The 12193-nt window shown below is 49.5% G+C and overlaps 1 pseudogene; it reads left to right on the top strand.

The window, feature by feature from the left end:
- The first annotated feature begins 514 nt into the window (after positions 1 to 514).
- Positions 515 to 12193, top strand: part of LOC135567035 (WD repeat-containing protein 19-like) — a 19174-nt pseudogene continuing 7495 nt past the window's right edge.

Genomic DNA, 12193 nt, shown 5'->3' with positions numbered 1-12193 from the left:
TACTGTTATGTACTGTGCTGTTATGTACTGTTATGTACTGTTATGTACTGTTATGTAATGTTATGTACTGTGCTGTTGTGTACTATAATGTTATGTACTATACTGTTATGTACTGTACTGTTATGTACTGTACTGTTATGTACTATACTGTACTATACTGTGCTGTTGTGTACTATAATGTTATGTACTATACTGTTATGTACTGTACTGTTATGTACTGTACTGTTATGTACTATACTGTTATGTACTGTACTGTTATGTACTGTACTGTTATGTACTGTACTGTTATGTACTGTACTGTTATGTACTATACTGTACTATACTGTTATGTACTATACTGTTATGTACTGTTATGTACTATACTGTTATGTACTGTACTGTTATGTACTATACTGTACTATAATGTTATGTACTGTACTGTTGTGTACTATACTGTACTATACTGTTGTGTACTATACTATTCTGTACTGTACTAGTTTAATTCTATACTATTTTACTGTGTTCTGTTCTAAAGATCTGACAGCTCAGTGAAGATATTTGACAGACATGGACAGAGGAAGAATGAACTAAATCTACCTGGGTGAGTTCAACATACAGAAACACATCCATCTGGCCTGCTACTAACACATCTATCTGACCTGCTGGGACAATACTGACACATCTGACCTGCTGGGACGATACTGACACATCTGACCTGCTACTAACGCATCTGACCTGCTGGGACGATACTGACACATCTGACCTGCTGTGACCATACTGACACATCTGACCTGTTACTAACACATCTGACCTGCTACTAACACATCTGACCTGCTACTAACACATCTGACCTGCTACTAACACATCTGACCTGCTGGGACGATACTGACACATCTGACCTGCTGTGACCATACTGACACATCTGACCTGTTACTAACACATCTGACCTGCTACTAACACATCTGACCTGCTACTAACACATCTGACCTGCTACTAACACATCTGACCTGCTGGGACGATACTGACACATCTGACCTGCTGTGACCATACTGACACATCTGACCTGTTACTAACACATCTGACCTGCTACTAACACATCTAACCTGCTACTAACACATCTGACCTGCTGGGACGATACTGACACATCTGACCTGCTGGGACCATACTGACACATCTGACCTGCTGGGACCATACTGACACATCTGACCTGCTGGGACGATACTGACACATCTGACCTGCTACTAACACATCTGACCTGCTGGGACGATACTGACACATCTGACCTGCTACTGACACATCTGACCTGCTGGGACCATACTGATACATCTGACCTGCTGGGACGATACTGACACATCTGACCTGCTGGGACCATACTGACACATCTGACCTGCTGGGACCATACTGACACATCTGACCTGCTACTGACACATCTGACCTGTTACTAACACATCTGACCTGCTGGGACCATACTGACACATCTGACCTGCTACTAACACATCTGACCTGCTACTAACACATCTGACCTGTTACTGACACATCTGACCTGCTACTGACACATCTGACCTGCTACTAACACATCTGACCTGCTACTAACACATCTATCTGGCCTGCTGGGACGATACTGAAACATCTGACCTGCTGGGACAATACTGACACATCTGACCTGTTACAAACACATCTGACCTGCTGGGACCATACTGACACATCTGACCTGCTACTAACACATCTGACCTGCTGGGACGATACTGACACATCTGACACATCTGACCTGCTGGGACGATACTGACACATCTGACCTGCTGGGACCATACTGACACATCTGACCTGCTACTGACACATCTGACCTGCTGGGACCATACTGATACATCTGACCTGCTGGGACCATACTGATACCTCTGACCTGCTACTGACACATCTTACCTGCTGGGACCATACTGATACATCTGACCTGCTGGGACGATACTGACACATCTGACCTGCGGGGACGATACTGACACATCTGACCTGCTGGGATGATACTGACACATCTGACCTGCTACTAACACATCTGACCTGCTGGGACGATACTGACACATCTGACCTGCTGGGACGATACTGACACATCTGACCTGCTGGGACCATACTGACACATCTGACCTGCTGGGCCGATACTGACACATCTGACCTGCTGGGACCATACTGACACATCTGACCTGCTGGGACCATACTGACACATCTGACCTGCTACTAACACATCTGACCTGCTGGGACCATACTGACACATCTGACCTGCTGGGACGATACTGACACAACTGACCTGCTGGGACCATACTGATACATCTGACCTGCTGGGACCATACTGATACATCTGACCTGCTGGGACCATACTGACACATCTGACCTGCTGGGACGATACTGACACATCTGACCTGCTGGAACGATACTGACACAACTGACCTGCTGGGACCATACTGATACATCTGACCTGCTGGGACGATACTGACACATCTGACCTGCTGGGACGATACTGACACATCTGACCTGCTGGGACCATACTGACACATCTGACCTGCTACTGACACATCTGACCTGCTACTGACACATCTGACCTGCTGGGACCATACTGATACATCTGACCTGCTGGGACCATACTGACACATCTGACCTGCTACTGACACATCTGACCTGCTGGGACCATACTGATACATCTGACCTGCTGGGACCATACTGACACATCTGACCTGCGGGGACGATACTGACACATCTGACCTGCTGGGATGATACTGACACATCTGACCTGCTACTAACACATCTGACCTGCTGGGACGATACTGACACATCTGACCTGCTGGGACGATACTGACACATCTGACCTGCTGGGACCATACTGACACATCTGACCTGCTGGGCCGATACTGACACATCTGACCTGCTGGGCCGATACTGACACATCTGACCTGCTGGGACCATACTGACACATCTGACCTGCTGGGACCATACTGACACATCTGACCTGCTACTAACACATCTGACCTGCTGGGACCATACTGACACATCTGACCTGCTGGGACCATACTGACACATCTGACCTGCTACTAACACATCTGACCTGCTGGGACCATACTGACACATCTGACCTGCTGGGACCATACTGACACATCTGACCTGCTGGGACCATACTGACACATCTGACCTGCTACTAACACATCGGACCTGCTACTAACACATCTGACCTGCTACTAACACATCTGACCTGCTACTAACACATCTGACCTGCTGGGACCATACTGACACATCTGACCTGCTGGGACGATACTGACACATCTGACCTGCTGGGACAATACTGACACATCTGACCTGCTACTAACACATCTGACCTGCTGGGACGATACTGACACATCTGACCTGCTACTAACACATCTGACCTGCTGGGACGATACTGACACATCTGACCTGCTGGGACGATACTGACACATCTGACCTGCTGGGACCATACTGACACATCTGACCTGCTGGGACCATACTGACACATCTGACCTGCTACTAACACATCTGACTTGCTACTAACACATCTGACCTGCTACTAACACATCTGACCTGCTACTAACACATCTGACCTGCTGGGACCATACTGACACATCTGACCTGCTGGGACGTATACTGACACATCTGACCTGCTGGGACAATACTGACACATCTGACCTGCTACTAACACATCTGACCTGCTGGGACGATACTGACACATCTGACCTGCTACTAACACATCTGACCTGCTGGGACGATACTGACACATCTGACTCCAAGCTTGGGACGACATTGACACATCTGACCTGCTGGGACCATACTGACACACCTGACCTGCTGGGACCATACTGACACATCTGACCTGCTACTAACACATCTGACTTGCTACTAACACATCTGACCTGCTACTAACACATCTGACTCCACACAACACATCTGACCTGCTGGGACGATACTGACACATCTGACCTGCTGGGACGACACTGACATATCTGACCTGCTGGGACACACTGACATCTGACCTGCTACTAACACACATCTGACCTGCTACTAACACATCTGACCTGCTGGGACGATACTGACACATCTGACCTGGGTTATTAACACATCTGACCTGCTGGGACGATACTGACACATGTGACCTGCTACTAACACATCTGACCTGCTGTGACGATACTGACACATCTGACCTGCTGGTCAGATACTGACACATCTGACCTGCTGGGACAATACTGACACATCTGACCTGCTGGGACAATACTGACACATCTGACCTACTGGGACCATACTGACACATCTGACCTGCTGGGACGATACTAACACATCTGACCTGCTACTAACACATCTGACCTGCTGGGACGATACTTGACACATCTGACCTGCTGGGACGATACTGACACATCTGACCTGCTGGGACCATACTGACACATCTGACCTGCTGGGACGATACTGACACATCTGACCTGCTACTAACACATCTGACCTGCTGGGACGATACTGACACATGTGACCTGCTACTAACACATCTGACCTGGGGACGATACTGACACATCTGACCTGCTGGGACGATACTGACACATCTGACCTGCTGGGACAATACTAGACACATCTGACCTGCTGGGACAATACTGACACATCTGACCTGCTGGGACCATACTGACACATCTGACCTGCTGGGACGATACTAACACATCTGGACCTGCTACTAACACATCTGACCTGCTGGGACGATACTGACACATCTGACCTGCTGGGACGATACTGACACATCTGACCTGCTGGGACCATACTGACACATCTGACCTGCTACTAACACATCTGACCTGCTGGGACGATACTGACACATCTGACCTGCTACTAACACACACATCTGACCTGTTGGGACGATACTGATACATCTGACCTGCTGTGACGATACTAACACATCTGACCTGCTACTAACACATCTGACCTGCTACTAACATATCTGACCTGCTACTAACACATCTGACCTGCTGGGACCATACTGATACATCTGACCTGCTACTAACACATCTGACCTGCTGGGACCATACTGACACATCTGACCTGCTACTGACACATCTGACCTGCTACTGACACATCTGACCTGCTACTAACACATCTGACCTGCTACTAACACATCTGACCTGTTGGGACCATACTGACACATCTGACCTGCTACTGACACATCTGACCTGCTACTAACACATCTGACCTGCTATTAACACATCTGACCTGGGGACGATACTGACACATCTGACCTGCTACTAACACATCTGACCTGCTGGGACCATACTGACACATGTGACCTGCTGGGACCATACTGACACACATCTGACCTGCTGGGAATGCACACTGACACATCTGACCTGCTGGGACCATACTGACACATCTGACCTGCTACTAACATCTGACCTGCTACTAACACATCTGACCTGCTACTAACACATCTGACCTGTTGGGACCATACTGGACACATCTGACCTGCTACTAATACATCTGACCTGCTACTAACACATCTGACCTACTACTAACATCTGACCTGCTACTAACACATCTGACCTGCTACTAAATACATCTGACCTGTTGGGACCATACTGACACATCTGACCTGCTACTAACACATCTGACCTGCTGGGACCATACTGACACATCTGACCTGCTACTAACACATCTGACCTGTTACTAACACATCTGACCTGCTGGGACGACATTGACACATCTGACCTGCTACGAACACATCTGACCTGCTACTAACACATCTGACCTGCTACTAACACATCTGACCTGCTGGGACGATACTGACACATCTGACCTGCTGGGACCATACTGACACATCTGACCTGCTACTAACACATCTGACCTGCTACTAACACATCTGACCTGCTACTAACACATCTGACCTGCTGGGACGATACTAACACATCTGACCTGCTACTAACACATCTGACCTGCTGGGACCATACTGACACATGTGACCTGCTGGGACCATACTGACACATCTGACCTGCTACTAACACATCTGACCTGCTGGGACGATACCTGACACATGTGACCTGCTGGGACAATACTGACACATCTGACCTGGGTTGGGACGATACTAACACATCTGACCTGCTGGGACGATACTGACACATCTGACCTGCTGGGACCATACTGACACATCTGACCTGCTGGGACCATACTGACACATCTGACCTGCTGGGACCATACTGACACATCTGACCTGCTGGGACGATACTGACACATCTGACCTGCTGGGACAATACTGACACATCTGACCTGCTACTAACACATCTGACCTGCTACTAACACATCTGACCTGCTGGGACCATACTGACACATCTGACCTGCTACTAACACATCTGACCTGCTGGGACCATACTGACACATCTGACCTGCTGGGATGATACTGACACATCTGACCTGCTACTAACACATCTGACCTGCTGGGACCATACTGACACATCTGACCTGCTGGGACCATACTGACACATCTGACCTGCTGGGACAATACTGACACATCTGACCTGCTGGGACCATACTGACACATCTGACCTGCTGGGACGATACTGACACATCTGACCTGCTACTAACACATCTGACCTGCTGGGACCATACTGACACATCTGACCTGCTACTAACACATCTGACCTGCTGGGACCATACTGACACATCTGACCTGCTGGGACCATACTGACACATGTGACCTGCTACTAACACATCTGACCTGCTACTAACACATCTGACCTGCTGGGACGATACTAACACATCTGACCTGCTGGGACGATACTGACACATCTGACCTGCTGGGACCATACTGACACATCTGACCTGCTGGGACGATACTGACACATCTGACCTGCTGGGACCATACTGACACATCTGACCTGCTACTAACACATCTGACCTGCTGGGACCATACTGACATCCCCCTCCCTCCCCCTGTCTTCCCCTCCCCGTCTTCCCCTCCTCCCTCCCTCTCTGTCTCTGTCTCCCTCTCTGTCTCTGTCTCCTCTCTGTCTCTCTGTCTCCCTCTCTGTCTCCCTCTCTGTCTCCCTCTCTGTCTCCTGTCTCCCTCTCTGTCTCTGTCTCCTCTCTGTCTCCCTCCTCCTCCCTGTCTCCCTCCCTCTCTGTCTCCTCCCTCCCTCCCTGTCTCCCTCCCCTCTCTGTCTCCCTCCCTCCCTGTCTCCCCTCCTCCCTCTCTGTCTCCTCTCTCTGTCTCCCTCCCTCCTCCCAGGCGTTGTGTAGGGATGGACTGGGATAAGGACGGAGACATCTTGGCAGTGATCTCTGGACAAGTCCAGCTCCGCACCTCTGGGACGCTAACGTCAACAAGACCTCACAGATAGACAGCGGCATGAGGTGGGCTGGACTCACCCACCTCACCCACCTTACCTACCTCACCTACCTCACACACCTCACACACCTCACACACCTCACCCACCTCACACACCTCACCCACCTCACACACCTTACCTACCTCACCTACCTCACCTACCTCACACACCTCACCTACCTCACACACCTCACCCACCTCACCTACCTCACCTACCTCACCTACCTCACCTACCTCACCTACCTCACACACCTCACCTACCTCACACACCTCACCCACCTCACCTACCTCACCTACCTCACCTACCTCACACACCTCACACACCTCACCTACCTCACACACCTCACACACCTCACACACCTCACCTACCTCACCCACCTCACCTCACCTCACACACCTCACCCACCTCACACACCTCACACACCTCACCCACCTCACACACCCACACACACACACACACACACACACACACACACACACACTGTTTGCAGGCCATAACATTCCCCAGTATTCCTTCCCGTCTGTGTTGGTTTCCATAGAGACCAGATGTCATTCATCCTGTGGTCGAAGGCTGGGCCCCTATTGGCTGTCGGGACCAACAAAGGAAACCTGCTGATCTACAACCAACAGACGTCACGCAAGATCCCTGTCCTGGGTAACAACACACTGTCCTGCAACACACACTGTCCTGGGTAACAACACACTGTCCTGGGTAACAACACACACTGTCCTGGGTAACAACACACTGTCCTGGGTAACAACACACTGTCCTGGGTAACAACACACACTGTCCTGGGTAACAACACACTGTCCTGGGTAACAACACACTGTCCTGGGTAACAACACATTGTCCTGGGTAACAACACACTGTCCTGGGTAACAACACACACTGTCCTGGGTAACAACACACTGTCCTGGGTAACAACACACTGTCCTGGGTAACAACACACTGTCCTGGGTAACAACACACTGTCCTGGGTAACAACACACACTGTCCTGGGTAACAACACACTGTCCTGGGTAACAACACACTGTCCTGGGTAACAACACACTGTCCTGGGTAACAACACACTGTCCTGTAACAACACACTGTCCTGGGTAACAACACACTGTCCTGGGTAACAACACACACTGTCCTGGTAACAACACACTGTCCTGGGTAACAACACACTGTCCTGGGTAACAACACACACTGTCCTGGGTAACAACACACTGTCCTGGGTAACAACACACACTGTCCTGGGTAACAACACACACTGTCCTGGGTAACAACACACTGTCCTGGGTAACAACACACTGTTCTGGGTAACAACACATTGTCCTGCAACAACACACTGTCCTGGGTAACAACACACTGTCCTGGGTAACAACACACTCTGTCCTGGGTAACAACACACTGTCCTGGGTAACAACACACTCTGTCCTGCAACAACACACACTGTCCTGGGTAACAACACACTGTCCTGGGTAACAACACACTGTTCTGGGTAACAACACATTGTCCTGGGTAACAACACACTGTCCTGGGTAACAACACACTGTCCTGGGTAACAACACACACTGTCCTGGGTAACAACACACACTGTCCTGGGTAACAACACATTGTCCTGGGTAACAACACACTGTCCTGTAACAACACATTGTCCTGGGTAACAACACACTGTCCTGGTAACAACACACTGTCCTGGGTAACAACACACTGTCCTGGGTAACAACACACTGTCCTGGGTAACAACACACTCTGTCCTGGGTAACAACACACTGTCCTGGGTAACAACACACTCTGTCCTGGGTAACAACACACTGTCCTGGGTAACAACACACTGTCCTGGGTAACAACACACACTGTCCTGGGTAACAACACACTGTCCTGGGTAACAACACACTGTCCTGGGTAACAACACACTGTCCTGGGTAACAACACACTGTCCTGGGTAACAACACACACTGTCCTGGCAACAACACACACTGTCCTGGGTAACAACACACTGTCCTGGGTAACAACACACTGTCCTGGGTAACAACACACACTGTCCTGCAACAACACACTGTCCTGGGTAACAACACACACTGTCCTGTAACAACACACACTGTCCTGGGTAACAACACACTGTCCTGGGTAAAACACACACTGTCCTGGGTAACAACACACTGTCCTGGTTTTGGTTTAAATTCTACGTACTCTTTCTCTGTCACTCTGTCACTCACTCACACACACACACACACACACACCACACACACACACACACACACACAGGAAAGCACACTAAGCGTATCACCTGTGGCTGCTGGAGTTCTCAGAACCTGTTGGCGCTGGGCAGCGAGGACTGCAGCGTAACCATTAGCAACCAGGAGGGAGACACCGTCCGACAGGTAACACCGGCCATTGTAAATAATAATGTGTTGTTAACTGACTTGCCTAGTTAAATAAAAGGATAAATTAACACACCATCCTACTTCTCTATCAACCTTCTCTCGTTCTCCCTCCATCCTCTCCTCTCCTCTCCCCTTCCCCCCCTCCTTCACTCTCCCTCCCTCCCTCATCCCTCCCTCTCTCCCCATCTCCTCCATCTCTATCCTTCTCCTCCATCTCTCTCCTCTCCTCTCCCCTTCCCCCCCGTCTTCACCTCCCTCCCCATCTCCCTCCCCCTCCCAGACGTCGGTGCGTTCTGACCCAGCTGATGTCCAGTTCTCTGTGATGAAGACAGACGAGAGGTCTTCCCCAGGAGAGAGCACAGTGAGTGTTGCTGTGTAACATAGAGCTGGGTAACATAGAGAGCACAGTGAGTGTTGCTGTGTAACATAGAGCTGGGTAACATAGAGCTGGGTAACATAGAGAGCACAGTGAGTATTGCTGTGCCAGTCTATTACTGACTGTTCATGAAGCGTTTCCTTACGGGCCACATAGAGCTGGGTAACATAGAGCTTGGGTAACATAGAGCTTGGGTAACATAGAGCTTGGGTAACGTAGAGCTGGGTAACGTAGAGCTGGGTAACGTTGAGCTGGGTAACGTAGAGCTGGGGTAACGTAGAGCTGGGGTAACGTATAGCTGGGTAACGTAGAGCTGGGGTAACATAGAGCTGGGGTAACATAGAGCTGGGGTAACATAGAGCTGGGGTAACATAGAGCTGGGGTAACATAGAGCTGGGTAACATAGAGCTTGGGTAACATAGAGCTCGTTTCTAGTTTATCCCATCCCAGCTCTACGGTATCAAATGAAGAGGTCTGTCTTCTCTCTCCGTCTTCTCCCTCTGTCTTCTCTCTCCGTCTTCTCGCTCCGTCTTCTCCCTCTGTCTTCTCCCTCTGTCTTCTCCCTCTGTCTTCTCTCCGTCTTCTCTCCGTCTTCTCGCTCTGTCTTCTCGCTCTGTCTTCTCGCTCTGTCTTCTCCTCTGTCTTCTCCCTCTGTCTTCCGCTCTTCTCTCGCCTGTCTTCTCGCTCTGTCTTCTCTCTGTCTTCTCCCCGTCTGTCTTCTCCTCTGTCTTCTCCCTCTGTCTTCCCTCTGTCTTCTCCCTCCGCCTTCTCCTCCGTCTTCTCTCTCCGTCTTCTCGCTCCGTCTTCTCCCTCCGTCTTCTCCCTCTGTCTTCTCCCCTCTGTCTTCTCCCTCTGTCTTCTCCCTCTGTCTTCTCCCCTCTGTCTTCCCCTCTGTCTTCTCCCTCTGTCTTCTCCTCTGTCTTCTCCCTCTGTCTTCTCCCTCCGTCTTCTCGCTCCGTCTTCTAGGTTCCATAGGGCTGGTATATAGTAGTGCACTATGTAGGGAATAGGGTTCCATAGGGCTGGTCTAGTGCACTCCCTAGGGAATAGGTTTCTTAGGGCTGGTATATAGTAGTCACTGTCTTCTAGGGTTTCATAGGGCTGGTATATAGTAGTGCACTATGTAGGGAATAGGGTTCCATAGGGTTGGTATATAGTAGTGCACTATGTAGGGAATAGGGTTCCATAGGGCTGGTATATAGTAGTGCACTATGTAGGGAATAGGTTTCATAGGGCTGGTATATAGTAGTCTATGTAGGGAATAGGTTTCATAGGGCTGGTATATAGTAGTGCACTATGTAGGGAATAGGGTTCCATAGGGCTGGTATATAGTAGTGCACTATGTAGGAATAGGGTTCCATAGGGCTGGTATATAGTAGTGCACTATGTAGGGAATAGGGTTCCATAGGGCTGGTATATAGTAGTGCACTATGTAGGGAATAGGGTTCCATAGGGCTGGTGTATAGTAGTGCACTATGTAGGGACTAGGGTTCCATAGGTTGGTATATAGTAGTGCACTATGTAGGGAATAGGGTTCCATAGGGGTTGGTATATAGTAGTGCACTATGTAGGGAATAGGGTTCCATAGGGCTGGTATATAGTAGTGCACTATGTAGGGAATAGGGTTCCATAGGGCTGGTGTATAGTAGTGCACTATGTAGGGACTAGGGTTCCATAGGGTTGGTATATAGTAGTGCACTTACGTAGGGAATAGGGTTCCATAGGGCTGGTATATAGTAGTGCACTATGTAGGGAATAGGGTTCCATAGGGTTGGTATATAGTAGTGCACTATGTAGGGAATAGGGTTCCATAGGGTTGGTATATAGTAGTGCACTATGTAGGGAATAGGGTTCCATAGGGCTGGTAATATAGTAGTGCACTATGTAGGGAATAGGGTTTCATAGGGCTGGTATATAGTAGTGCACTATGTAGGGAATAGGGTTCCATAGGGCTGGTATATAGTAGTGCACTATGTAGGGAATAGGTTCCATAGGGCTGGTGTATAGTAGTGCACTATGTAGGGACTAGGGTTCCATAGGGTTGGTATATAGTAGTGCACTACGTAGGGAATAGGGTTCCATAGGGTTGGTATATAGTAGTGCACTATGTAGGGAATAGG

Source organism: Oncorhynchus nerka, unplaced genomic scaffold (assembly GCF_034236695.1).
Source record: "Oncorhynchus nerka isolate Pitt River unplaced genomic scaffold, Oner_Uvic_2.0 unplaced_scaffold_2699, whole genome shotgun sequence".
In the NCBI taxonomy this organism is placed as follows: Eukaryota; Metazoa; Chordata; class Actinopteri; order Salmoniformes; family Salmonidae; genus Oncorhynchus; species Oncorhynchus nerka.
This window is presented reverse-complemented; position numbering and strand designations above follow the sequence as displayed.